Raw genomic sequence first — 24,090 nt, 5'->3', positions numbered from 1 at the left:
GTTTATGTTTCTTGTGCGCCATTTCTGTAAAATGTGTCTGCTGTTCGACGTTTGGTATGATGCTTGTCAGTGTCGGCCTCTTATTGGTCAAACGTATGGTCAAACGGCGTATTTACAAATTGCAACCGAGCTCCGCCGTGGGGTAAGGTGGGCAGGGGTTTTCGCACTACGGCTGCGGTTGAACTACCGTCTGTGGTAGAAACTTCAGGGCGATGGCGCGTTTCATACGAAATGTGGCGCAATGTTTGTTTGCTTCTGAACTTCTACTGTTATTGCTGTGAATTCTTGAAGTGGGAGTGTTTCAATAACAATTTGTGGATTATTTGAGTTTCTTTATATAAACATAAAATAGTATTATGAAACATTGTGTGGAAACTGCAAATACTGATATGATCAATTACTTAGTTTGGGAATTGATACACATTTTGTAGAGATTTGTCTGACAAATGGTGTAACAAACCTCAAGCATATCATGATCTGAAGCTGTTGCAACAAATCAAAATTGCTTTGTTGGAAAGACTGGAGCATGGTTCAAGATGATGTGTAAAAATTCAAGATTTGTGGGAAAGCTTGTGACTGTAGAACGGAAACAGTTCTATATGATGGCTCAATCAAACATGGAAATGGACGACAAAAGTAGAGTTTCATCATTCCGCATGTGAGAATAACTTCATAAATTCACAATTCTTGTAGTATTTCATTCTTCTTATGTACAGTTATAGGTGTTGTTAGGGTATTTGAAATTCATTGTGTCAGTCGAGATATAGATGGATTGCGGACAAATTTTATAATCATTGCATGGAAGCTAGGTATAAGGTACTTGTTCGGTAGAAAGGTATTGATGAATGCCATGAGAAGGTTTTTTATGATTTAATATATGGTCGTTGATGTGCCTACAAAAATGCAAGCTTACTAGCAACTAGTTTCTGAATCAAATCGAAAGTATTTGCCATGAATGTAAATATGTACCTGCAAAATATGTCAATAAATTTGTGTGTTGTTGACCAGAGAGCTTTATCATCTGGGCATTTATGTCGCTTCTTGCATTAGGTGTTAAGCATAGTAATTACGGATGAACTTTGTGCCAATATCTTCAATGCACAATGTATGTAGCATGTCTACAACCCTCACTGATCCTAGCTATAGGCATTTGGCACCAGCAAGACCAAGGGCATGAACTTCACAGTTGCTCAACCTTTTGTCATGTACCACCAGTCACTTTTTTACTTAGGTGCACATAGCAGTGCACACAACAGTCAACAGTCAGGAGTAATTATTGAATATCACATTTATTATGCATCACTTGTCAAACAAGAGCATGATGACACACATTTTGACAAGCAATCATGGTAGTGTTTCAATAAGTTGGACAGTCATCTCCCTGGGCGTCATTTTTCCAGGAAGGTACCTCTGCACTCTGCAGGTGTTGTGGTAGGCTAGGTTGAACTGGGTCAAGTTAGGCGAAGTAAGGTGGTTAGGACCCGGTCGGACCGTAAGGCCTGGTGAGGTTGATTTCAATCTTTCATTCTAATTTGACATAACCTATTACCTATGTTTTTGCTCCAGCCTGAATTTCATTATGTAATGAGTTAATTTTGCTTTGTTTTTATCTGTCTTGTTTTGTGTTTTTGTCCCTTTTATTTTGCCCCATAGGCAAGGGTGGAGCTTTTCCAGGGAAGGTGGTCAGGAGCATGATTGGAGGCGCTCAACCAGACGGCATAGGAGGGCACGGTTTCTGAACGCGCACTGATGCCTGATTCAAGCCACGCTGTCTTCATGCGTGGCGGCGCGCTACTTAAAAGTCCCTAAAAGCATAGGTGTAGCAACGTATCTCTTTGGTGAAGGATACCTTTCACCAAAGTTTCAGATTGGTGAAGGATCCTTCACCAATCTTGGACAATGCAAGGGAGGGTCTTCACCTACCTATGCTTAGAACTACTGGATTCGACGGTTGATCAAATGTCTGTTTTTTAACCCGCGCCCGGCTGGGGGTCCTGGATTTCCACGCCCTGCTGGGGGGGGGGGGTGTTTGAACACCCCCCTTCTAACTCGGCTCCTGGGCCACGTAGCGATACGCAGAAGGCGGCGTTCGAAAGAGCGCCAAAAATAATGACGAAATCACTTCGGTCACTTTTTTGGTCAGGTCAAAGGTCAGGTCACCAGAGGTCATTGAAGGCAAAATTTCGCCGATTTCCAGGTCGAATGTCGACAATTTCCAAGAAACCAACGCATAGCTCGGGAACCAATAGAGCTACAGCGCCACGGAAAAGCGCATTCGATAGCCCTATTAACGCCCTTTCTGAGTAATTCTCTCAGATTTGACCTAACGTCAACGGTTTTGCCTGCAGGGGGCAAAAACTGCAAAAATAGCCGATTTTTTCGGAAAGTTTTTCTGCAATAACTTTTGACCCAAGCCTTGTACGAGCTTACTTTTACCGGCATCGAGTTCCTCTCGTCAAGACGCATCGAATGAACTATAACTTGACCTTGAAAGGTCAACTTGAAAATTTGACCTCAGGTCAAGGTCATGACCTGACCGGACATTGTCATGTTGCATATTAGTGGATCTGTATCGTCGAGCTGAACATATATAAGGCGTTTTCATCGCTCTAGCATGCCTCTTTCAAAAGTTAGTCGCAAAAAACTGTTAGATACCATTCGTGACCTGAGATGACCTTAGGGGCATAAACAGGGGTCACGGGTGCCGTTTTCATGTTCAGTGTGTCAAAGTTACTTGTAATTTAGTGTTTGAGAGTGTTTAGAATGACTTTTGTCCGAAAAAGACGGTTTTGAATTTTCTCCCATTGACTTATAATACCTAGAGAGGTCGCAAAATTGACCCGACCTTAGGTCACCGATATGAAAATTCCGAATTTTGTACATACTGTTGCACTTATCAATTGCTGAAAGCTTCAAAGCGATCCGTCACTTGGTGTAGCTATGGCATACATTGAAACATTTTATGATGTGTTTATGAAGTGAGGTCACTTGTAGCGACCTGGTGACCTGACCTTGAAGGACCCTGGTCTGAAATTTTCACAAAATGTATAAAATTGATAGATGATAAGGTGCCGCCGTTTTTCAGATATCCGCGAAAACCGCAGGGGGGGGGGTGTTCAAAAACCTCCCCCCCCCCCCTCCCAGCAGGGCGCGGGTTAACACACTTTGACCATTTGCCCCAGTAGTCAAAATTCCTTAGCCGAGGCCCTGATTTACATCTTGCTGTCATGGCAAGATGCACAATTCAGTTTTAGGCAGGCATTGAAAATTTGACGTTAATGGGATGATAAGGGCGTAAGATATCTGCAAAAAACAAGGGGTTGGCGAAATTCGCCCCCCCCCCCCCGCTTGCACTGTGCGTGTTGGTTGGCACGGTCCTGTCCCTTTTCATAAGGTTCAGGTGGCATCCTTCACCAATATTTTTGGCGCTCCTACACCCATGCCTAAAAGAACGGGAAGTGATGCCGATAGAACCTTCAATCATTCTGGGCTAACGCTTATGACTTGGAAAAAGTCGCGATCCCAATTCAATCGAAAACCTGTGGGCTCTTGTTCAGCAGGAGGTGTATGAAGAGCCACCCGCCATAAGCACTGCTCAACCGCAGGCACAGGTTTAGACGGCGGTGGTCCGCATCAAAGCCAGTGTGCTGGAGAATCCATTGGCTGAAATGCTCCAGAACATTCGCCACTGTGTGGGTTCCTCATTTCCTCTCTGACTGTCCTTTGAAACCACTCCAAAGATATGCAGAAACCAACGAGGTGAGTAAACTGTGTTTTTATGAAAGGTGGCTACAAGCTCAGTTAAAAGAAAAAGTACCAGATTGTTTTGCTTTTACAGCGGGAAGAAAGGTGTCTGGATAATTTCGTTACACCCGCTGTGATGTTCAAATGGTTGCTAAATTCGAAATCAGCTCCAAAAACTAGCCTAGAAACATGTAATACTCGAAAAAGTGAACCGAGGTCATCAAAGGTCATTGAGCTGACCTGACCTTCAGGTGACCTTGACACCCACCATAATGCATGGGACCAGCATCATATCACATGTTTCAACGCTTGAAACCACGTGAAAACTGCAACCGCGCGGCTAATGCGAGCCGACATACGCCGAATCGCGATTCGGGCCAAACATGGTCTCGAGAAATAGGTCACAGGTCAAAGGTCATTTGGGTCAGGGTCATTAAATTTTCAGGGTAGGTGTAAAATTGATAAAATCGGGGGTATTGAAAGTTTCGTCGCGATCGGACGGTTTTTACGCGAGTTACTCGCGAAAAACCGATATAGCGCACCCAAAAAGGCAGAAATATGCACATGCGATATCCTATACTGCGAAAAAAGGTGCATCATTTTCGAACGTCGCCGACAAATTGTAATTACCCTAAGCTCAGGCAGATGTATGGTAGAAAATCCCCCAAGTGAAATACACTACGGCGGAAATAAAATACCCTACGGCGGAGCTCGGTTGCAATTTGTAAATACGCGGTCAAACGCCTCTCGTAAGAAAATTTCACCAATGAAAAGACGAGAGTCATCTGCAGCCTGGCAGCGTTCTCCTGTGAGATAAGTAGTGAACAGCAGTTGAATAGATTTTTGTTTGGAATTTGCGCGTTGTTGTTTTTATTTTGAATTGTGGTCGGCGGCGGCGGATTTAGGGGATAAAAATCGAAATTGAGAAGGGGTAAGCAGGTTTTACGCTTAATAGCAATGCGATTACTTTTATTCTTATGGAATGGGGATGTTCGCGCTAAGAGTTCCGAAAAGTCTCGCCAGGTGGCAGCACGGTATGCTTTGGACACAACGCGCCGGCCGGGCGCCGGCCGGGCCGGGGATAACACTGCGGGCGGCGACGGCGGCCGACGCACCGCGAACGGAAACTGCGTTTCATGTCTTTTTCAGGTTCATCATTTTGCTAAAATGAGTAGCTACAGTTGATTTCAGTATTAGGAAGACAATGACGCGTGTGAAAGGCAAACTACTACATCGTCATTGAGCGGAAGGAAAGGCAGCTGATCGAACGGTCACCAAAAGCTACGGAGTACGAAAGATACGATGTTATCACATATTTTAACTTACACAGTTGAAATTAAAAATCTTATTACATTCAGACATATATTCACACGCATGAAACAATCGATTTACAGCACACATTCCATGACAAGAACGCATGCCTACGGTCTTAAGTTGACCTCTAGCGCTCGTCACTGTCAGATAAGTCAATCACATCCCTGTAGTTTGTACAGACTATTGACTTAACCCTTCATCCGGCATGCGTCCATTCTGTTATGATGGGCAACGAATCACCGGCGATTTCTGCGTGGCTCTATATGACATCCTCGTCCGTTCCCCAGGTCAATTGGTTCGGTGACTTTCAAATTATAGCAGGCCCTTCCTCGGTCAGGCTTGATGGATCCACCGTCACTTTGCGCGGTACTTTAAGACAGACTGTACCTTCTACCAACACGACTGACTGATTACAATCTGATGAGGGACAATATCTCGTCGGTCTATCAGTTGAAGTTTAATGTTCAGCGACACAAGTGTGAAGGCTGCCTGGAAAACTTGCATCAAACTAAGTAAACTAAGCTTGGCTTGTAATGGGCACAAACTTGTAATAAAGAGGTACTTAATTAACAAATCCACAATGTTCTGTTCAGGCAAGTAGCCTTCACATATGAAGCATTGCTATGACTACTCTTCCAGAGCTGATTGATAGCTTTTGAAGGAAGGAGCTGAGTGGCTGAGCCCTACCATTCACCACTCAACAATTGCTTAAGGCATGCAGTTCTCTATCATTAGAAAATATCTGACAATTTGCTGGCTCTCATTTGTGTATGATGCAACACGCTTTGCATCAGTGACACTATGATACGAAATGTTGAACACTAGCATAGGTTGCAATGTAGATTAAAGGTGTCCCAGAAGCCAGAGCAAAAATTGACTCCTTAATCAACTTCATGATTGTGGCAAAACTCCACTGCTTGACTACACAGAGCACTAACTGTTTGCTCCTCTAAACTTTCACCAAAGGAAGTGTTGCTGATGTCATTTGTAGCAGCAGTGACACTGGTAACTTCAAATCACAGGATCTGGTAGCATCCATGCTCTTGAATCTGGATCTTATCAATGCAGCATTGCACCTGTGAATAAATGAAAAATGGCATAAGACAGTAGGGAAAGATCTTGGCAAGTCATAATGAGATACACATGTTTAACATGCATGGATAAAAGGACATTATATACTGAAGCAATTAGTAAAACATTGCAGTTTAAGCACAGTTGAAATCTGATATGATGATCTGGATACAGTGACATCATCAAATTTAGAGTACACAAAGTGAACTTTACACAAAGTATTTGCAATTTTGAAATGCACTTTTATTGCAGTGCCAGTTACCTATACAAATATTCTAGGTGAAAATTTATTCTAAAAAACAACAAAAAACTTGCCCGTATTTAGTTGCTAAAAAAGCTGAGTGAATATTCTAAAAAGTGTTCAAAGTGTTCACTTCAGTGTGAATCAAAGCTTAGAGTAAACAATTATTGACCTGATGAAATGAAGATATTATATCAATAATGAGTTAGCTTTAGATGGTGATGAGTTAAAAAAAAAACATTTTGCAAGAAAGGCTATCAGTTACTTCTGGATGATATACTGCAAAGCACAAGCTGTTCACCAATTCCTACCTGGTCTTTCAGTGGGATCCCTCTGTATGCACCTCAGAACTTCATCCGCAGGGCTGGTTCCTTCATACGCAGGTCCTCTACCTTCCTTGATTCCTCGGACTCCATACTGACAACTCCGCACCAGTGACCAGAAGCATGATTGCACTGGGCAATGGGCATCTGTAACACCATGTAGGATTATCAATACTTATAACAATTCATAAATAGTAGTTAGCTTAGTGTTCTATTACATATACCTCCTGGTTGCTGGTGTCAAAATAGATCCTATTTGTCTTTTTCCATCATAACCTTTATCTGCATGCAATATCTTTGGTACCAAAGTAGAACACTGCTAAAATGCTTGCAATGAATCTTATAAAAATGCATTGAATTTATATAATCATTCTCAGCAGCATGTATCATCTTTTAAAGGTATTATCAGGGTTTTTTCCGAAATTTCGAAGTTACTCAGTGAAACGTGTAGAAGAAGGTGGCTGAGGCCCCAATCCGAAGTCATTCGTCTCAAAATTGCCTAATTTCCAAATGGTGGGCCTCCAAAGTTGATCCGTCTGCCAGCCAGTACCTGGAGGAGGCAGTACCAAGTACTCGGATACATTTCCCTATAAGTCCATAGGCTTAACACTAGCTAGAGACTTCTAGAGATATTTTTTATGCCAGATAAGGCCGTCGCATACCAGATAAGGCCGCAACGGCCGTTCAACGTTACGTGGGGAAATGGGAGAAATCTAAAGAATACACTCTGAAAACAGGGAGGCCAAGAAACAACTCAGATACAATTACAGAGCTGGTAACTATGATTCTATCCGTCATGAGCTAGCACAGGTGCAGTGGGATGTGATAGAAAACATGGATGTTGAAGCAGCATGGACATTCTTTGTTGATAAGTTACACGATTGCAGAAAGAAGTATGTTCCTCTATTCAAAGGCAGAAGAAAAACAAAACTGTCACCACCGTGGTGGAATAAAGCACTAGATAAGCAAGTAAAACGCAAATATAAAGCCTACAAGCAGTACAGAAAAGAACAAACAGCAGAGAATCTGAAGAAGTTTACCAGGATCAGAAACGAGACCACGAGTCACATCCGGCAGACAAGAAGGTTGTATGAGGAAGAGCTGGCAAGGTCAGCTAAGATAATGCCAAAGAAGATAGCCAAATATGTAAGACTGCAAAGCAAAACAAGAGACAAAGTGATGGAACTAGTCAAACCTGATGGCACTGTGATAGCAACAAAGAAAGAGATTGCAGATGAACTACAAACATTCTTTTGCTCAGTTTTTGTAAAAGAACAAGGTGGTGTTTTGCCAGCTTTTGAAAGTCAGGTGGAAGAAGGAGAATCACTCGAGGATATTAACATTACTTTTCAGGAAGTACTCCATGAACTTCAAACGTTGACTGAAGACAAGACATCAGGACCAGATGATGTTTCCCCCTTTCTCTTGAAAAACTGTGCACCTGAGCTAGCATACCCACTCAGGCAGATATTCCAAAAGTCCATGACAAGCGGACAGCTACCAACAGCTTGGAAGAGAGCAGCAGTGGTACCACTCTTCAAGGGAGGCTCCAAAAAAATAGCAAGTAACTACAGGCCTGTGAGTCTGACTAGTCATGCATGTAAGGTCATGGAAAGAATTATCAAAAGGCACCTGCTCAACCATCTATTAGAGAAAGATCTCATCTGCAAAGAACAGCATGGCTTTGTACCCAGAAAATCATGTTTGACCAATCTTCTAGAGGCTCTGGAGGATTGGACACACATACTGGACAGCAGCACTGGACTGGACATCATCTATTGTGACTTTAAAAAGGCCTTTGATTCTGTGCCCCACCGAAGACTTGTTAAGAAGCTGGCTGCCTATGGTGTCAAAGCAGGAGTGCTTCAATGGATCACAAACTTTCTTCAGGACAGGACTCAGAAGGTAGTAGTTCAGGACCAAGAATCTAGAGAAGAGGCTGTGACCAGCGGAGTTCCGCAGGGCTCAGTATTGGGACCCATCCTGTTTGTGATATATGTCAATGAATTGCCCACATTGGTCCAGTGCGACGCTAAACTGTTTGCAGATGACATGAAGATTTATCGTAAGGTCAGAAATTCAGAGGACTCAGAACGACTTCAGGCAGACCTAGATAGACTCTCGCAATGGACTGAACAATGGCTTCTTGAATTCAACCCCCAAAAGTGTAAAGTGATGCACTGTGGACCACAAAACCCAAAAAGATCTTACAGTATTAGAGGAGTCAAACTAGAAGTCACAGATAAGGAGCGAGACCTGGGGGTGACTATAACAAACGACCTTCGACCTACTAGTCACTGTCAAAGAGCTGCGAGCAAAGCAATGGTAGCTCTCCGAATGATAAAGAGGTCCTTTGACCAAATCACAGCAACAAACTTCACCAGCCTCTTCAACTCATATGTGAGACCACACCTGGACTACTGTATACAAGCTGTGGGTCCCCAAGCTGTTCAAGATATCAGTCTCCTCGAAAACATCCAGCGCAGAGCTACAAGATTGGTGAGGGGGTTAAAGCACAGGCCATACCAAGAAAGACTAAAAGTCCTGAAGACCGTATCTATTAAAGACAGGATAAAAAGAGGCGACTTGATTGAGACGTATAAAATCATGTCAGGGAAGCTCAATGTGAGGAGAGAGAAGTTTTTCAAACTGAGGACGACAAATACAAGAGGTCACCATATGAAATTACACAAGGAGCAGTCAGTCCATCAAGCCAGACAAAGGTTCTTCTCACAGAGGGTGGCTAATGACTGGAACAAGCTACCAGATGATGTTGTGTCTGCTGACACCACTGCTACATTTAAAGCTAAGCTAGATAAGCACCTCCAGCTCAAAGCCAACTGTGACCTGTGACCTCCAACCTCAATGAGTACCCTGACATGTTTCCTTGCCAACAATGACATGGACAACAAATAGCATACTGCTACCCCAAGTCCATTATCTATATACCTATACCTATACCTATACCTAAAGACTTTTTTTCTCTGACGTCTCCACTCCAATATCTCTAGCGCAACTGGCAAGCGTTGTTAGCATTGGCTCGTGTCGTCGTAAATAAGATTTGTTTGACGTATATTCCGTAAGTTGAGTGTGTTGTTGTAATTTCTGAGGCTGTATGAGTTGGACGGAATCAGTTGGTGACATACCAGGGAAATAAGCTAAAATTAGAGCACTCTATTTATTGCTCCTGCCCCATGTTGAAGAGATACCCCTAAAAGCGTGATCTTTTATCGGCCCTTACGCAGCAAGGCAGTAATTCTCAGACCGGTGGATGGTATCAATAGAAAGAGAATGCGTCAAGGATTAACATGAATTAATTAAAAAAACATTAAAATGTTAATTAAGCGTGGAAATTAGTCCCAAACATAAGCTAATTATTGCTCCTACCTCGGCGACGGCGCTCCCCGCAGTCGGCGGAGAAGCTAAAATAAAAGCCACCATCCTCCTCCGTAAGTCAATTTTAGAGCGGCCGAGTGGGCCGATGCGGGGCCACCAAACTGAGGTGAGACGTGGCTAGTAATTGCAAACCGCCATAGAAATCAATACAATATGGGATGATTACTCTGAAGCTGGAGTGAAAGCATGAGTAGATTGCAAGAAACGAAATGCATAGATTGGTTGAATTATGTACAATAGGCACAGCTCAGATGAAGCCATTTCTATGATGTTGACATATGACATAACCCTTCCTCTCCTCACCTATGACCTAAGTGCATTGGCAGTTACCGGCATAGTTTTTGAGCACGAGCAAAGCACGAGTGCAATTCGCCATCGGACCGCAATACATGTTGCTAGGCTGCTGCAATTACAACGAACATACGAATACTGCCTTCATTTGTAGACGTTTGTTTTTTAGGCGGTCTTTGACGTGCAAGGGGGCATACCTGTCGACAACTTGAGTTTCTCCGAATTTCAAAAACTCCCAGAATTTCAATTCCTTATGCACTGTTGTAGGTACAGCTATGTTCACAAGTTTTCGTTTCCTCCTGTTCTAAAAAGGATGATATTTGTCGATTTCGTGCGTCGCTGATAGGAGGGTGCGTTTAATAATTAGGCCCAACGCTTTCTGCATCCGCGAGTACCTTCAAAAGGGAACAACAGTTTCCATTTATTACACTATGGGACATCTGACAAAATGACCACTGGAACACGCATGAAACGGAGCTCATATTCCTAAAAATGTCTACAATCACTTCTTTTCTGACACTATTAGCAAATACCATCTCAAGTTAGGTGGTTGACAGACAGTCAATGGAGATCTGGGGAGACTGAGTGATGCCAATTCACCACTTAACTGATAATGAGGGCCGAGGGAAGAGAAACATGCAACATGCACAACTGACAACTTGACAAGTGACAAAACACTACCACTATTGCGCAGTGCACAACCAAATTACAGCAGCCAGCCCAAAAAATGCTTTTGGTGGCTAATTGCAAAACAAGTCACTAATAAATGTCTTAGTTGCAGCTGAACACTGCACAATAATCACACTGTTCACACATTGAGTGAGATGCCACAGGTGGTTTGAATCACACTTTGGTTCAACTGCAAATCTGAAGTGTTGTCATGAGGTTCATGCCTCCATGATCATAGCACTTTGGTTGTGGTTGGCATAACACTTGTAGTCTGCAGAGTTCCACATGAACTGCAGACACCTCATCTGGTGGTCTTCATGTTGCTCAACTTCTTCAGGAGGCAAATGTCGACCACCCAGCGGAAGCATGGTCCTGCAGAAAAGAAAGGTAATGCATAAGGTACAAACATTATCTGCTGAAACAGCTCCTTCTGTTGGCTGTTATTAAACTTTTAACATATGTAGGTAACATAACAACATGTATTCTATGTATATTACATTTGTTGAAGTAAAATACTGCCGGCTATTTCGAAACCAGAAAATGAAATTATATTGTGGCATAATTCACCTGCTCAGCTATCAGTATCAAATAATAATTAATTTAATATTTGGCATATTCTATATAACACATTCATAGAATATTCTACTTCACGTCACAAGGACTCACAATCTTTCTGTTGGGTGTTTGATTGACGCATTAACTAAGTTTGTCTTAGGTTTAATTATTGCAAAAAATTCATATTGCATTATTGTATCAAAATACTGCCAGCAATAACAAAACAAGAACATGAAATGCCAATGAGCAAGCCGCCTTTCCTTAAAATGGATTACTTTGAAAGGAATTTTAGTTTCTTTTAAGGAAAAGGAGAAATGATTATCAGGTAATTATCAGAAAACCACTCAACCAGCAAGTGGCTGGGTGGTTTCACAGCAAACATCAAGCCAAAACATATACTTACATCTATCTAACAATTGAGCCATTTGACTACTACAAGGATATGTGAGCAAAATAAGAATCCAATTATCCAATGTTGACTTCCTTGCAAAGTTTATGCCTTATTTTATGAAAATGTGTCACTAGAATATGATACTTATCATCGAATATTATTTAATTTACGATTTATTTCGATCGGAATGCACATGGAGTCCCGCGCCATTTTCGTCGACGATGAATATGATCGTGTTTCATGAAGAGATAAGGGGTTTCAATGGTCTTTCAAAGCAATAATTTGATGCAAAAATTTGTAGGAAATAATATGAAGCTGGTTCAAATGGCCATCAACCATTTAAAACACCGAAAATACTCACAACTCCGCCCCGACGACCACGCAGCACCGCGCACGCCACACTCTCACCTGGTTCTCTCACCTGGTAGGGTTCTCCTTGCCTAGCAGCCATAAGGATATGGTAGTAGACATGATGGGAACCCATGATCAAAGGACACGCCAGTTCACCAACAAACATTGCCCGTCGTCTGTCGCTGTGGTTTAACTGGATTTGATGTGTCCACTGGTAACATGTCTGTGTAGAACAATCACTGATTTCCTGATAATAAATGCTTTTAACAAGTCGTTGAAGTGAGTTGAGTGAGTTGGAACTCACTCAGCAAACTTGTACAGGTCATCATGTATCGCTCGAGACAATGCAGTTTTGAAGGAGCTCAGGCTTCCTGCGGCTACTACATTATCAGGCAGTCCGTTCCAGAGGGCTACGCTTCTGTGTGAAAAACATCGCTTGCGCACATCTGAGACCGCTCGTGTTACATGGATTTTGAAGCGATGCCCTCTAGTGCCACTATGAGGAGGCCGAGTGAACATATCCTCAGGCTTAATACAGCTAAGATCATGGAATATTTTCCAATATTGGATTAGATCAGCTCTCAAGAGCCTACCTTGCACTGAGTACAAGTTCAGTTCACTCAGCCTCTCTCCATAGGACAATCCCTCGAGACCTCTGATATTCCTAGTCCACATGCGCTGTACCCTTTCAAGTTTCCTGAGATCCTCTTTGTACCCGGTGTTCCATAAACATGACGCATATTCTATCAACGGTCTGACATGTGTTGTAAGCAAAAACATCATAAATTCAGGTGTTCGGCACACAGTTGACTTTAAGAAGCTCTGACAAAGTCCAAATGCTTTGTGCGAAACAGAAGATACATGTTCATGAAATTTGAGCCTGTCGTCTACCAGCAAGCCTAGGTCGCCATGAGCCTTGCGGGTCGGTAAAGGGCTGCCATCCAAAAAGTACTCTGGAGGAGCCTGCTCTCTAGAATTACGAGTGAAGCGCAACACAGCACATTTGTCTCTGTTTAAAGTCAGCCCCCAAGACTCGGATGTACGGTGCAGTGTGCAAATATCTGTTTGAATGGATTGAGCAGCACCAGGACAAGCATCTGACATAGGTGGATTAACACATGCATATAGCTTCAAGTCATCAGCGAAGATCTTATAACTAGAAGTTAAATTCGAGCCGATATGGTTTATATATATAAGAAATAACAATGGACCAAGCACAGAACCTTGAGGGACCCCGCTTTCAACTGGTCTGTAGCTACTGAGCTGACCTTTTACAGCAACCTGCATTTCCCGTCCTTCCAAGAAACTGGCGATCCACTTTAAGAGTTTCCCATCAATACCAATAGATTTCAGCTTGTCAAGCAGGATTTTATGACAGACTTTGTCAAAGGCCTTACTGTAGTCAAACAAGATGAGGTCCACTGTCTTCCCTGAGTCAACCAATCTGTAGATTTCCTCATATACCAGAAGCAATTGCTCAACCGTTGATCTTCCCCGTCTAAAACCAAACTGGTGGTGGGACAATATGTTGTGTTCACTCAGGTAGTCCATCAGATGATCAGCAATCAAGTGCTCGAGAGTTTTACAGCATATAGGAGTAAGACTTACAGGTCTATAGTTAAGGGGGACAAATCTGTGACCTTTCTTGAAAATGGGTATTACCACTGACCTTTTCCATGCCTTGGGAACCAAACCCTCGCCCAAGGAGCGCTTGAAGATTACGCTCAGAGGGCGGGCTAGCTGTTTAGCACAATTTTTCAACACCAGAGGGTGAATACCATCAGGCCCCATGGCAGTACTAGAATCAAGTGATAACAGCCTTGCTTCAACACCTTCAACAGACACATTTACAGGGTCAATGTGTTCATCATGTACCTGATGTGGCTCTTGACGTGTTGGGACAACTTTGCAAAACACGGATGAAAAGGACGAGGCTAAACATTCGGCCATGGCTAATGGGTCAGAGCAGAGCTCTCCACTTGGGAGCCTAAGAGGGCCCACCGATGAAGGATTAGATTTTTTACTGCTAATGTATGAATGGAGGAGCTTAGGGTTTTCCTTGAACCTGTCAATGAGGCCATTCTCATACTGCGCACGTGACTTGACTTCAAAACACCTCAAATCCTTATTAATAGTAGCAAATGATGAAAAGGCCTCCATTGCTGCTGAAGACTTGCGCCCACTGCACAGTCTCGCCCTTTTATATTTTGCCCACGCCTTTTGTTTAACTCTGATCAGGCTGGGAGGCGGAATTGATCGCCATGGTGGCTTGTCTTTTGCTTGTACTTTCTTACGAGGAATGCATTCTTTGATACTGGTTTGGACGATACTTGCAAACTTATCAAAAGAACTACAAGCATTTAGATGAGTAAGTTCAAACCTCCAGTCAACCTCAGAAAACATGGCATTCAGTCTGAGATAGTTACCTCTGTGCCAAGCAAAATTTTCCTGGCCAACAGCAGCTCTATCAGCATGATCCCCTTCAAACACATAATCAAAGAGCACTGGGCAGTGGTCGCAAGCTGGCAGCGGTTCAACAGCGTCAACCCTCCCCACCCTGTCCTTCTCCGTTGTCAATAGAAGGTCCAAAGTATTTCCTGAACTGGGGAATGTCGGCACTGACACCCACTGCACCAAGCCACAGGATGTAAAAACATCCAAGAACATGGAATCCAAAGGAGGCATATGATTCGATGAGATTATCTGTGATGTCCATTCTATGTTAGGAAGGTTAAAATCCCCTAGTATAATCATTTCCTTTCCAGAAATGACTTCCTGCAGCACGCATGCAAGTTCATCATTTTCTGCAGCTGAGTACGAAGGTGGCCGATAGACCACGAGAAAATAAACATCATACTTGGCCAGACGGAATAATAAAGCATTTGACATTGGATAACTGACCTTATCAATTAGTATATCTTCATGTACAAAAGCACAAACTCCATGTTTGTGTACATGGCCTTTGACATCACTTCTTATCAAATTGAAATGAGGAACCTTAACAAAAGAACTGGCTACAGCTGATGTTAAATGGGACTCTGTAATACACAATACCATAATATTATTTTTCTCAATAAAGTTTATTACAGAGTCCATTTTAGTGCTCAAACCTTTAACATTTACTGTGCAGCACTTCAAAACAAAGTGTCGTGACACAGGTGTCAGGCCACTCAGTTTACCTGAGCATTCCCTGATGGGGATGTGGGAGTGGCAGGGGCTGGTGCTCTGTGGTGTGAGTCACCCTCACCACCACTAAGCACTGCAGTTGGGGCATCAAGGGCCTGAGAGGGAGCAGCAGGAGTTGAAACCTCAGCCACTGTGTCAGCAGCCACATCAGTACTAGCTCCAAGTGATTGGTTCGGAGCAGGTGGGGGGGCTGAAGGTGCTGAAGGCACTGTGGTGTTGTGAGAAGGCCTGAACACCCTTGTGGCATCTCTCCGACCCTGGCCCTCCCGCCTTTGTTTTAGCTCCATTCTCTGTGTGAATGTCAGATCCTTTCTGATGAAGATGTGGTCATATTGAGACCCCTTGAGATTCTTGGATTTCTCCAGAACTAGCTCCCTATGCTCTACATTTAGGACCTTTGCCCGCCATAGCCCTGCATTATTTGGGATCTTGACCACTTCAGATAGAGTTACTCTGGTGCCCATCATGGTAGATGTCACATCTCCAAACTCAGCTATCACCCCAGCTGGGGAGTTGGACACTAGGCCCCTGATGACCAGTGAAAGTCGACGTTTTTCTCTTTCCCGCAACTCCCTGATTTCTTGTCTTACCACATTTCTATACTCTGGATGAATGTCCGTGTCCTGTGTGCGCCTCTGTGCACTTGAGCCCTCCCCGTCTGAGCCCCCATGCTGCTGCTCACCCTGCTGAGGCCGAGACCCGGGCTGTGAGACAACCCCAGCATAGCTGAGTGAACCCTGAGAGATAGCACCCTCCAGCTTTGCCGTGAGTTTGGCCATCTCAGCAGTAAGGCCTTTGACAGTCATGTAAAGCTGTTTAATACTTTCATTTTCACCTCCCCTTTTTTTGCGAGCAGCTGCCTCAGTCCATGTGCCTGGTCCAGGGTTCACACGACACCCAGTGCAGACAAACAACACAGAGTTCTCCTCCCGCAGGGAGGAGATCAAAGCGATGGCATTTTCAGGCAGACCTGTGCACATTTCAGACGGACAGAACCAGTCACTGCATCTGTCACATCCTATAGCAGAATCACCAACCACCCTATCACACATGCCACAGACACTCGAACTGGCATCCTTGGGAGCCTCCCCCGCTGGTGTACATGCACTTTGAAGAGGTTCGGCAGCACCAGGTCCGTCGCTCCGGGCCACCTCAGCATTCACGGGTTGAGTGCCATCAGTCCCCTGAGACGGGCCAGCAATGCTTTGGCCGTCACCTGCAGTTGCTCCACCCCTGCCTCGCCCACCACGACCACCACGAACACGACCCCGAGCCATGACTCAGACACGGTGCGTATAAAAGGACCCGGGCAATGGCAGGCAATGCGGAAGAGAAGCAGAGGCATGCAGAAGGTAGGGACAAGGAGGCTGCTCGGTCTCGGTATGCCCCACCGGTGAGTTGATGTGCAGTGCAGATGAAGCAGGCGCATGCAGGTTGCCAGGCCGTGCAGTCCAAGTTGCAGTCCAGTCACGTGCGTCACCTTCTTCTCACGGTCCAGCTGTCACTGATTCCAATCTGTTCTCTGAGCTTGCCAGCGTCGTTACGGCGCGAATTTTGGCTCTTTTCTGATCCCTTATCGGAACCCAGAAATTTCGTCGCAGTCGGGCGGCGGCGGTTGCTTGTCCCACTACTGGCACAATGCCAAAACTGCTGTCACAGCGGAAATGTTTTTTTTCTCGATTGCAATTGTGGAATTATTTATTAAACAGAAGATGATCTTTCCGAAAAATCGACTGATTTCATACACAGATGCATGGAAAATAAAAAAATCCCGGTAAGTTTATTTGTATTGTTTTGTCGATTTTGACATGCTCCTAGTTTGCAGCCATATTTCGATATGTTCTACAGGGAGTTCAGAATTATTTCAGGACAAATCTTTTCCTCACTCATTTTCCCGTCGATCATGAAATTTTTAGAGCGGAACAATTGGTTTCCAGGCGGTCCGAGCGGTTTTCGTGAGAAGGGTGCAAAAATCGGCGTCATTTTTAGAGCCTCGACACCAGCTCAACACAGGACCCTATGGGAGACGGTGAAGTAGCGGGAGCAATAAATAGAGTGCTCTAATTTTAGCTTATTTCCCTGGTGTGTCACCGACTGGAATGGCGCCATCCCGCCATGTGCGAAATCTGTGCGAAACAAAGCTGTTCCTATTCATATTTGAATGTTCAAGACTTGTGGGCTTTGTAGCCAGTGCGTGTAGCTTCTAGATATCCTGTGGGTTATCAAAATAATTAAAAAATTATGTTGTGTGCTTTCAAACTAAGCTCATCCCGAGTGTAATTCAAGAATGTCTTAGTTCAAGCAATTTAACTTGAAAGTGATATAGCTCCAGCAATGAAGAAGCTTGGATGGAACGTTGAATCAAAGTTACCTATCATTTGTAATGCAAATGTTAATGCTAAGTGCTGAACGTTACCAATAATTCGAGACATCCGTTGTAAGATGTATGACGCAGATCAACTTTGATCAAGTGAAGAAAATAGATTTCAGATGAAATAATGTCAATGTTCAAGGCTGAGCGACTGGCAGATTTCGGAGTGAGCACAAGTGGCCTTGAGACATTCTGTTTCTGTAGGTACTCAAAATAAATAAATTATCATGTTGTGTGCTTTGAGGTTAAGTGTTATCAGTGGTGCTTCATGGTTGTGCTTTGTTGTTGGTGTATGGGCATATTTTGAGCACATTGCAGCATGATATTGGTGGTGTGGTGTAAAGCAACTGATCTCCGCAGACTTTGCACTTACTTGCAAAGCCTGCGGACTGACTTTGCAGACTGGCTGACAATGAGCAATGCATTGCTGACTGATATCATTTATTCTGTGTTTGTAGCACAAAGTACAGAAGTGGCACATACATTGTTACTTTGAAAACCTGATGTGAATTTGATGGTGGCTGACGTTGAGTCCTTACGTATTGTGAGTAGTGTACAGCTGGTGCATTGAGCACAGACTTGAGACCAGTGACGTTTGTATCAGTAGACTGTGTTTGAGTCTACTTATATGGGTAGTCATAAAGCAGGCGTCACACTTCTTTTTGCAACCAAGGAGAAGCGCTATACCCAGAGTTGCTTTGTCATCCAACCTTACCCAACCAAACCTAACCTTACCTACAACCTAACCTACAGCGCCTCTCTTCGTTCGTTCATGGTTGCAAAAAAAAAAAACAAGTGTGACGCCTGCTATACTACTACCCTTATATGGCCTTGGTTTGAGTCATGAGTGTGGTGACCGAGTAAGCTGGTGTGTATAGCCATGCAATAAGTGTTTTGAAATATATTTTTGGGACAGTATTGAAATGGTGTGTTTTGGCCATCTGGCATGGATGATGGAAAGCCACTAACTCAACTTTAGGAACGCTTCTTCATTATGCTCATCTAAGGCACAATTATCTATTTTCTCTTCGCAAGGATTGATTACTAATTCACTGTCAATTATAACCTGGTCCAGAAGGTTTCGCTGGGCCACACGGTTCATACAGATTCATCCACAGTGCTCAGCAGTGCATGTTTTCAGATTTCAACAGACTGTAATTGTTTCTGTATGTACATATGCATCATGCAAGGGTACAACAGATGCGGTATTTGGTAAGCAGTTGGCAGCAAGGTGGTGTTTGTACTTATTGGCAGACCAGTTGAGCAGGACTAAAACTATCCTAGTTTCTCTCCAATTTACTCAGATCCGTCTCAACACATTGAACATATTGAAAGCGTCCATCCATGAAGATGTCTGCATGTATACTCATTTCCGAGAAGGCACGCTCGTCGCTCATCCATTGCCGAGCAGGCACGTGCGTGCCCATCGCCGGCGCGCATTAGCGCGCGTCCATGGCTGGGGCGCACGCGCGCGGCCATGGCCGGCATGCACGCGCGCGCGCCCATCGTCGGCACGCAAGCGCGCGCGCGTCCATAGCCGGCGCGCGCGCCGCGTCCTTACCCGGCGAGAACGCCGCGTCCGTACCCGGCGCGCACCCGCGCGCGTCCACAGCCGGCACTGACAGACCCTGACCGACGGGCGTGCTGCCGTCGGCGGTCCTGACAGATGGGCGGCGGGCCCGGCTCCCGCAGCTCCGGCAGCGGGCGGCAGCCATGGTCGGCATACACGCGCGCGCGCCCATCGTCGGCACGCAAGCGCGCGCGCGTCCATAGCCGGCGCGCACCCGTACCTGGCGCGCACTCGCGCGCGTCCGTACCCGGCCCGCACCCGCGCGCGTCCACTGCCGGCACTGACAGACCCTGACAGACGGGCGTGCTGCCGTCGGCGGTCCTGACAGATGGGCGGCGGGCCCGGCTCCCGCAGCTCCGGCAGCGGGCGGCAGCTCCGGTGACTGTTCCGGCAGCTCCGGCAGCGAGCGGCGTCTCCGGCAGTGCTCAGCAGCGGCGCCAAGCAGCAGCAGCGGCTGAGCCAACAGGCGGCCGCGGAGGCACGCCCCCCCGCCCCCCCCCCCCTTTGCACATTGTTCGTCCATGGAGATGTCTGCAAGCACGACCATTGTTGAGAAGGCACGTGCATCCATGGCTGAGCACTGAGCAGGCACGTGCGACCCCTTTGCACATTGTTCATCCATACATATCAATATAATTTACCTTATTGATTAGTGTGAGTCTTGCAAAATCTTAAACTCAGAAATACCACAAGGCAGGCTGCCTGGGTGAGTTGCTAATATGAACATAATGAACATTATACATTAGTGCAGTACCTATAAGTATCCATGCTGTGTGAAGGACTTGGCCCTCACGTTCATTCGTTTGGTGATTGCACATGGTGGCATGTGTACCAATTGTTCTCCCTAACCCTTCTTACAACTTTGACTAGCAAGTAGAAGCTGGCAAAATGCAAGGAGCTTACAAAGCATGCTTATATGTAGATAACTGAGGATGATTCTCTCAATTGAAGCATGATCCACACTCAGCAGCTTCTTCTGTTCTGTTCCACAAACTAAAACTGAAATGACTCAATTTTCCTCAAAATATATTCATTTATCACTCATAAACAACAAAAATATACATTAAGTAGGTACCAGGGCAATAAAAAACATACAACTTACATATTTTTTTTCAAGTACAGTCCTTTCACAGCAACAATATGTAGAAACGCACCAAGACGTTCACGGAGAGCCCACCCATAACAAACTATAGTTGAAGCCGGGGCTCTGCTGCAGCAGCAGGGGTGACGTACAGGGCACAGAGGTCATGTCACATCATGTTGTACAACCTGTTGTTCGAAAAAACAGATCAACATTGATTTTGAAAAACTGTAGCGCTTTCTTCAGTCACTTAGGTAAGCTTTCTCGCAAGACGTTACATTAGATTCACCACTCTTGACAAAATAATCAGATTGAAGCTTAGCTCTTGTGCCTGATGCACTTACATTTCAATTTATTGAAATAAAACACTCAAATTTACCCTTGAAAATTGTTGACATTTAAATGATATTAACATCAATGTTTTGATGATCAGCAAACAAGCTATTCAAATCACACCCATATAATAATTTTGGCAATGTTGATAACTCTTGCTGTCTTATTGAAAAGCAAATCTTCAATTTGTTCATATCCAAATCCAATGCCAAGCACTGAAATCTTGTTGCAAGGCCCTAAAAACAACAGACAAAAACAAAACAGTCTTGTGGAAATCGCCAGTGCGGTGCGGCGGCCTTGGCGAAATTTCCCCAGGCTGCTCTTTGTTTACATTTTAGCGATGGGCCAACTTGGCCGCCCAAGTACTTGTTTTGCGTGAGTAAGTACAATTTTGTCAATTTTGAAACGGCTATATCTCGCAAATTTTGGTACCGATTTACATTTTATGCATATCTTTAGAATCGGCAGAGTCTGGGGAGTTCATTGATTGGAAATTTATGCCGATTCCTTTCAATTTTTAAACCCTGATAATCCCTTTAAGTGAGTGTGTTTGTTTGACGAGCGTGCACATCTCAGAAGGTTGAAAAAAGAAGTATCCGGTGCGTAAACGTTTTTGCTGGAATCCGAGGGGTGTTCACGGGCACCGCACACTGCTGCGTGCGCTGTGTGCGGTGCGTCCAGCAGGCGTGGGGGTAGGGGATGGGTAGGCGGCTCTGACGTCACGGCTGCGTGCGGTGGACGGTCCGCTGTGGCCAGTCCCGACCGGCCACAGCGATCGCTGTGTGCGGTGACGGAAGGCTGACGTAGGGACGAAGTGGGCGGAGCTTCGAGGCTGTGTGCGGTCCGACCGCACACAGGGCCCGTGAACAGCCCTCAGCAGGTCAATAACACGTCAATGCTATTTCAAGCGATAACGCGTCAATGTTTTTTTCCGGGTTTTGACCAATAATGTTGGGTGAGCTTATCGCGCGGAAATTATTATCATGATACTACGCTATAATTTTGTTCGCGAGACGGCAACTGTTAAAAGTTGTGACGAAAAATGAGAACTTTCATAAACGTGCACCTTTGTTCTTCAAACGGCGCTTCTGTTCCAAATCGATATGGCCAGTGACCCTGAGTTGCCTCTCTCAAAGGGCAGGTTAATTTTGATTTCCTATATTGATATGCCCATAAACTTATACAGGTAAATTACCTCATATGGGCAATACAAGATCCAGCTATGAGTTAAGTTTGACTATTTTATACTCTTAGTTAAGTTCGCCATAAAAAAAATGTCTGGAAACGTGTTTACATCCATGGAATTACCGTTTGGAGTCGGTCTATCTTCGGCTTCTCGCCTCTCTTCGGCTACGTCAATTAAAGCCTTTCTAGGTCTCCTGTCCTTTGTAAACTTGTCTTTCCATGTTTGTGACACTTGCTGAATATAAATTCACAACCCATCTGAGCAAAATTCAAATCAATTGCTATCAAATTCACCGAAATTCAGTCCCTCGGACCGACACCGCACGGACTCCACACAGTGCAAAACACAGTGGCGCATTCGCCGCCACAGTTTCTGTGTCCAAAGAAGGCAGTGCTGCCACCTGGTGAGGAAATAAGCCGAACATCCCCATTATCAGTACACCTGCAATTTTAATCTGCTTGAGTTCATATCAATATAAGTGAAAATTGAAGCGTTTGCGATCATTTCAGTAGGTGGAACTATGGTCATGAGTACCCAAATATAGGAACGTTCCCATTTTTGGGAACGGAGTTCCCAAATATGGGAACGGGCGTTCCCATTTATGAGAACGGAAGGTAATTTTTCGGCCGTTCGCCCACTAAATGACAGTGAAATGACAATGACAGTCTGTCATGACATGACAGACAATTTGATTGGTTCATTTGATCTCAATCTGGCATCAATGGAGACATGCTTTGTGAATGTTCATATTGTTGTAGTTAAGCCTGATTAAGGTGTTGCTTCAGTAGGTGTGATGCCTGCTTTAATACTAACACTTAGGCGGCGTTCGATGTCTCCCGGACGGCAAATATTCTTTGCCGTCCGGCCAATAACGTCCAAGGTCAGCGGGGGCTCGGCTGCGGTTATGAAACGTGATTGGCCGGACGGCGTAGAATCTTCGCCGTCCGAGACATAGAGATCTTATATACATAGAGATGACACGCCTATGTTAAAGCACTTGATTTCGTGGCGATTCAGTGGGTCTTTTTAAGCAAGGTTTTCTGGGGTGCCATGGCCCGTGACTTGCATTTTGTAAGGATTCGGTCAAGGAGATTAGTGTTCACATCCGCTTATTTTAAGTACAGTTTTTCTTTTTTGCATAGCTGTGGCGCTTTCGAGCGTTATTATTGAAATGAAATTAGGCATGTTTTAACCTTATGCTCGTATCAGGTACAGCATGTATCAATAACCCTCGCCGTCCGACGGGGGGGGGGGGCGGGTGCCGCCTCCCTATAGGGTTTTTCACGATAGCTCCGAACACGCAGGCAATAGAGAGCTGAAACTTGGCATACCTGACCTTTGATCCAAGCCGCATCTTGTGACACCAACCGCATTTTCAGGTCAGGTCAGGTCACTGACCTGTGACGTCATAAGAGAACCTCTGCACAGTCCTCAGATCAGATGTCGCAACTTCGCAACGCCGTCAGTGCCAGAGGAACTTTCACAGGGAGATGAAACTTACAGGATGTAGTATCATCCAGAGGTCTCACAACTTGTACATATATCTCGGATTTTCCCTAAAAATCACATGAGGTCAGGTCGGCCACGTGACCTCACCATTAGGTATAAGTCAATGGGGGAAAATGAAAACTGTTATGTTAGCGCCGAGAACTATCTCCAACTGTCTCCAGCACATGGAATCGTGATTTGATGCACGTCTTGCAAGGTCCGATGCTTCACTTTTGCATTGTTGACATTGCGTGGCGTCATTTATGGTCACTTGGGTCATTGATTAAAGAAAGCGCGGTTTTGAGGCTCATGATTACATATATAACTGCAATGAAAACCGTAAGACGGTTTGACAAAAGTCAGTTTGTCAGTTTGGCCAACATGTCTCATTTTCTTGGCCCTATTTTGAATATAATTATTAGCATGAGGCTTACGGTTTTCATTGCAGTTATATACTTGGGTCATTAGAGTTTTTCATCAATAACTCCCCATCAAATTGAGTTAGCGAGTCGGGAAAGCCACCAATAAA

General features: G+C 44.6%; 1 protein-coding gene across 1 annotated transcript in view; it reads left to right on the top strand.

Annotated features, from left to right (window-relative positions):
* The first annotated feature begins 4,617 nt into the window (after positions 1-4,617).
* LOC122394702 overlaps positions 4,618-24,090 on the top strand; it is a 37,203-nt gene continuing 17,730 nt past the window's right edge. The window contains exon 1 of the mRNA XM_043391767.1: positions 4,618-4,675. The gene's annotated coding sequence lies outside the window, so the exon portion shown is untranslated. The remainder of the gene's footprint in view (positions 4,676-24,090) is intronic.

The sequence above is a fragment of the Amphibalanus amphitrite genome, unplaced genomic scaffold (assembly GCF_019059575.1).
Source record: "Amphibalanus amphitrite isolate SeventyFive unplaced genomic scaffold, NRLGWU_Aamphi_draft 000607F_arrow, whole genome shotgun sequence".
Classification (NCBI taxonomy): Eukaryota; Metazoa; Arthropoda; class Thecostraca; order Balanomorpha; family Balanidae; genus Amphibalanus; species Amphibalanus amphitrite.
The sequence above is the reverse complement of the archived record's forward strand: the minus strand, read 5'-3'. Positions and strand labels throughout refer to the sequence as shown.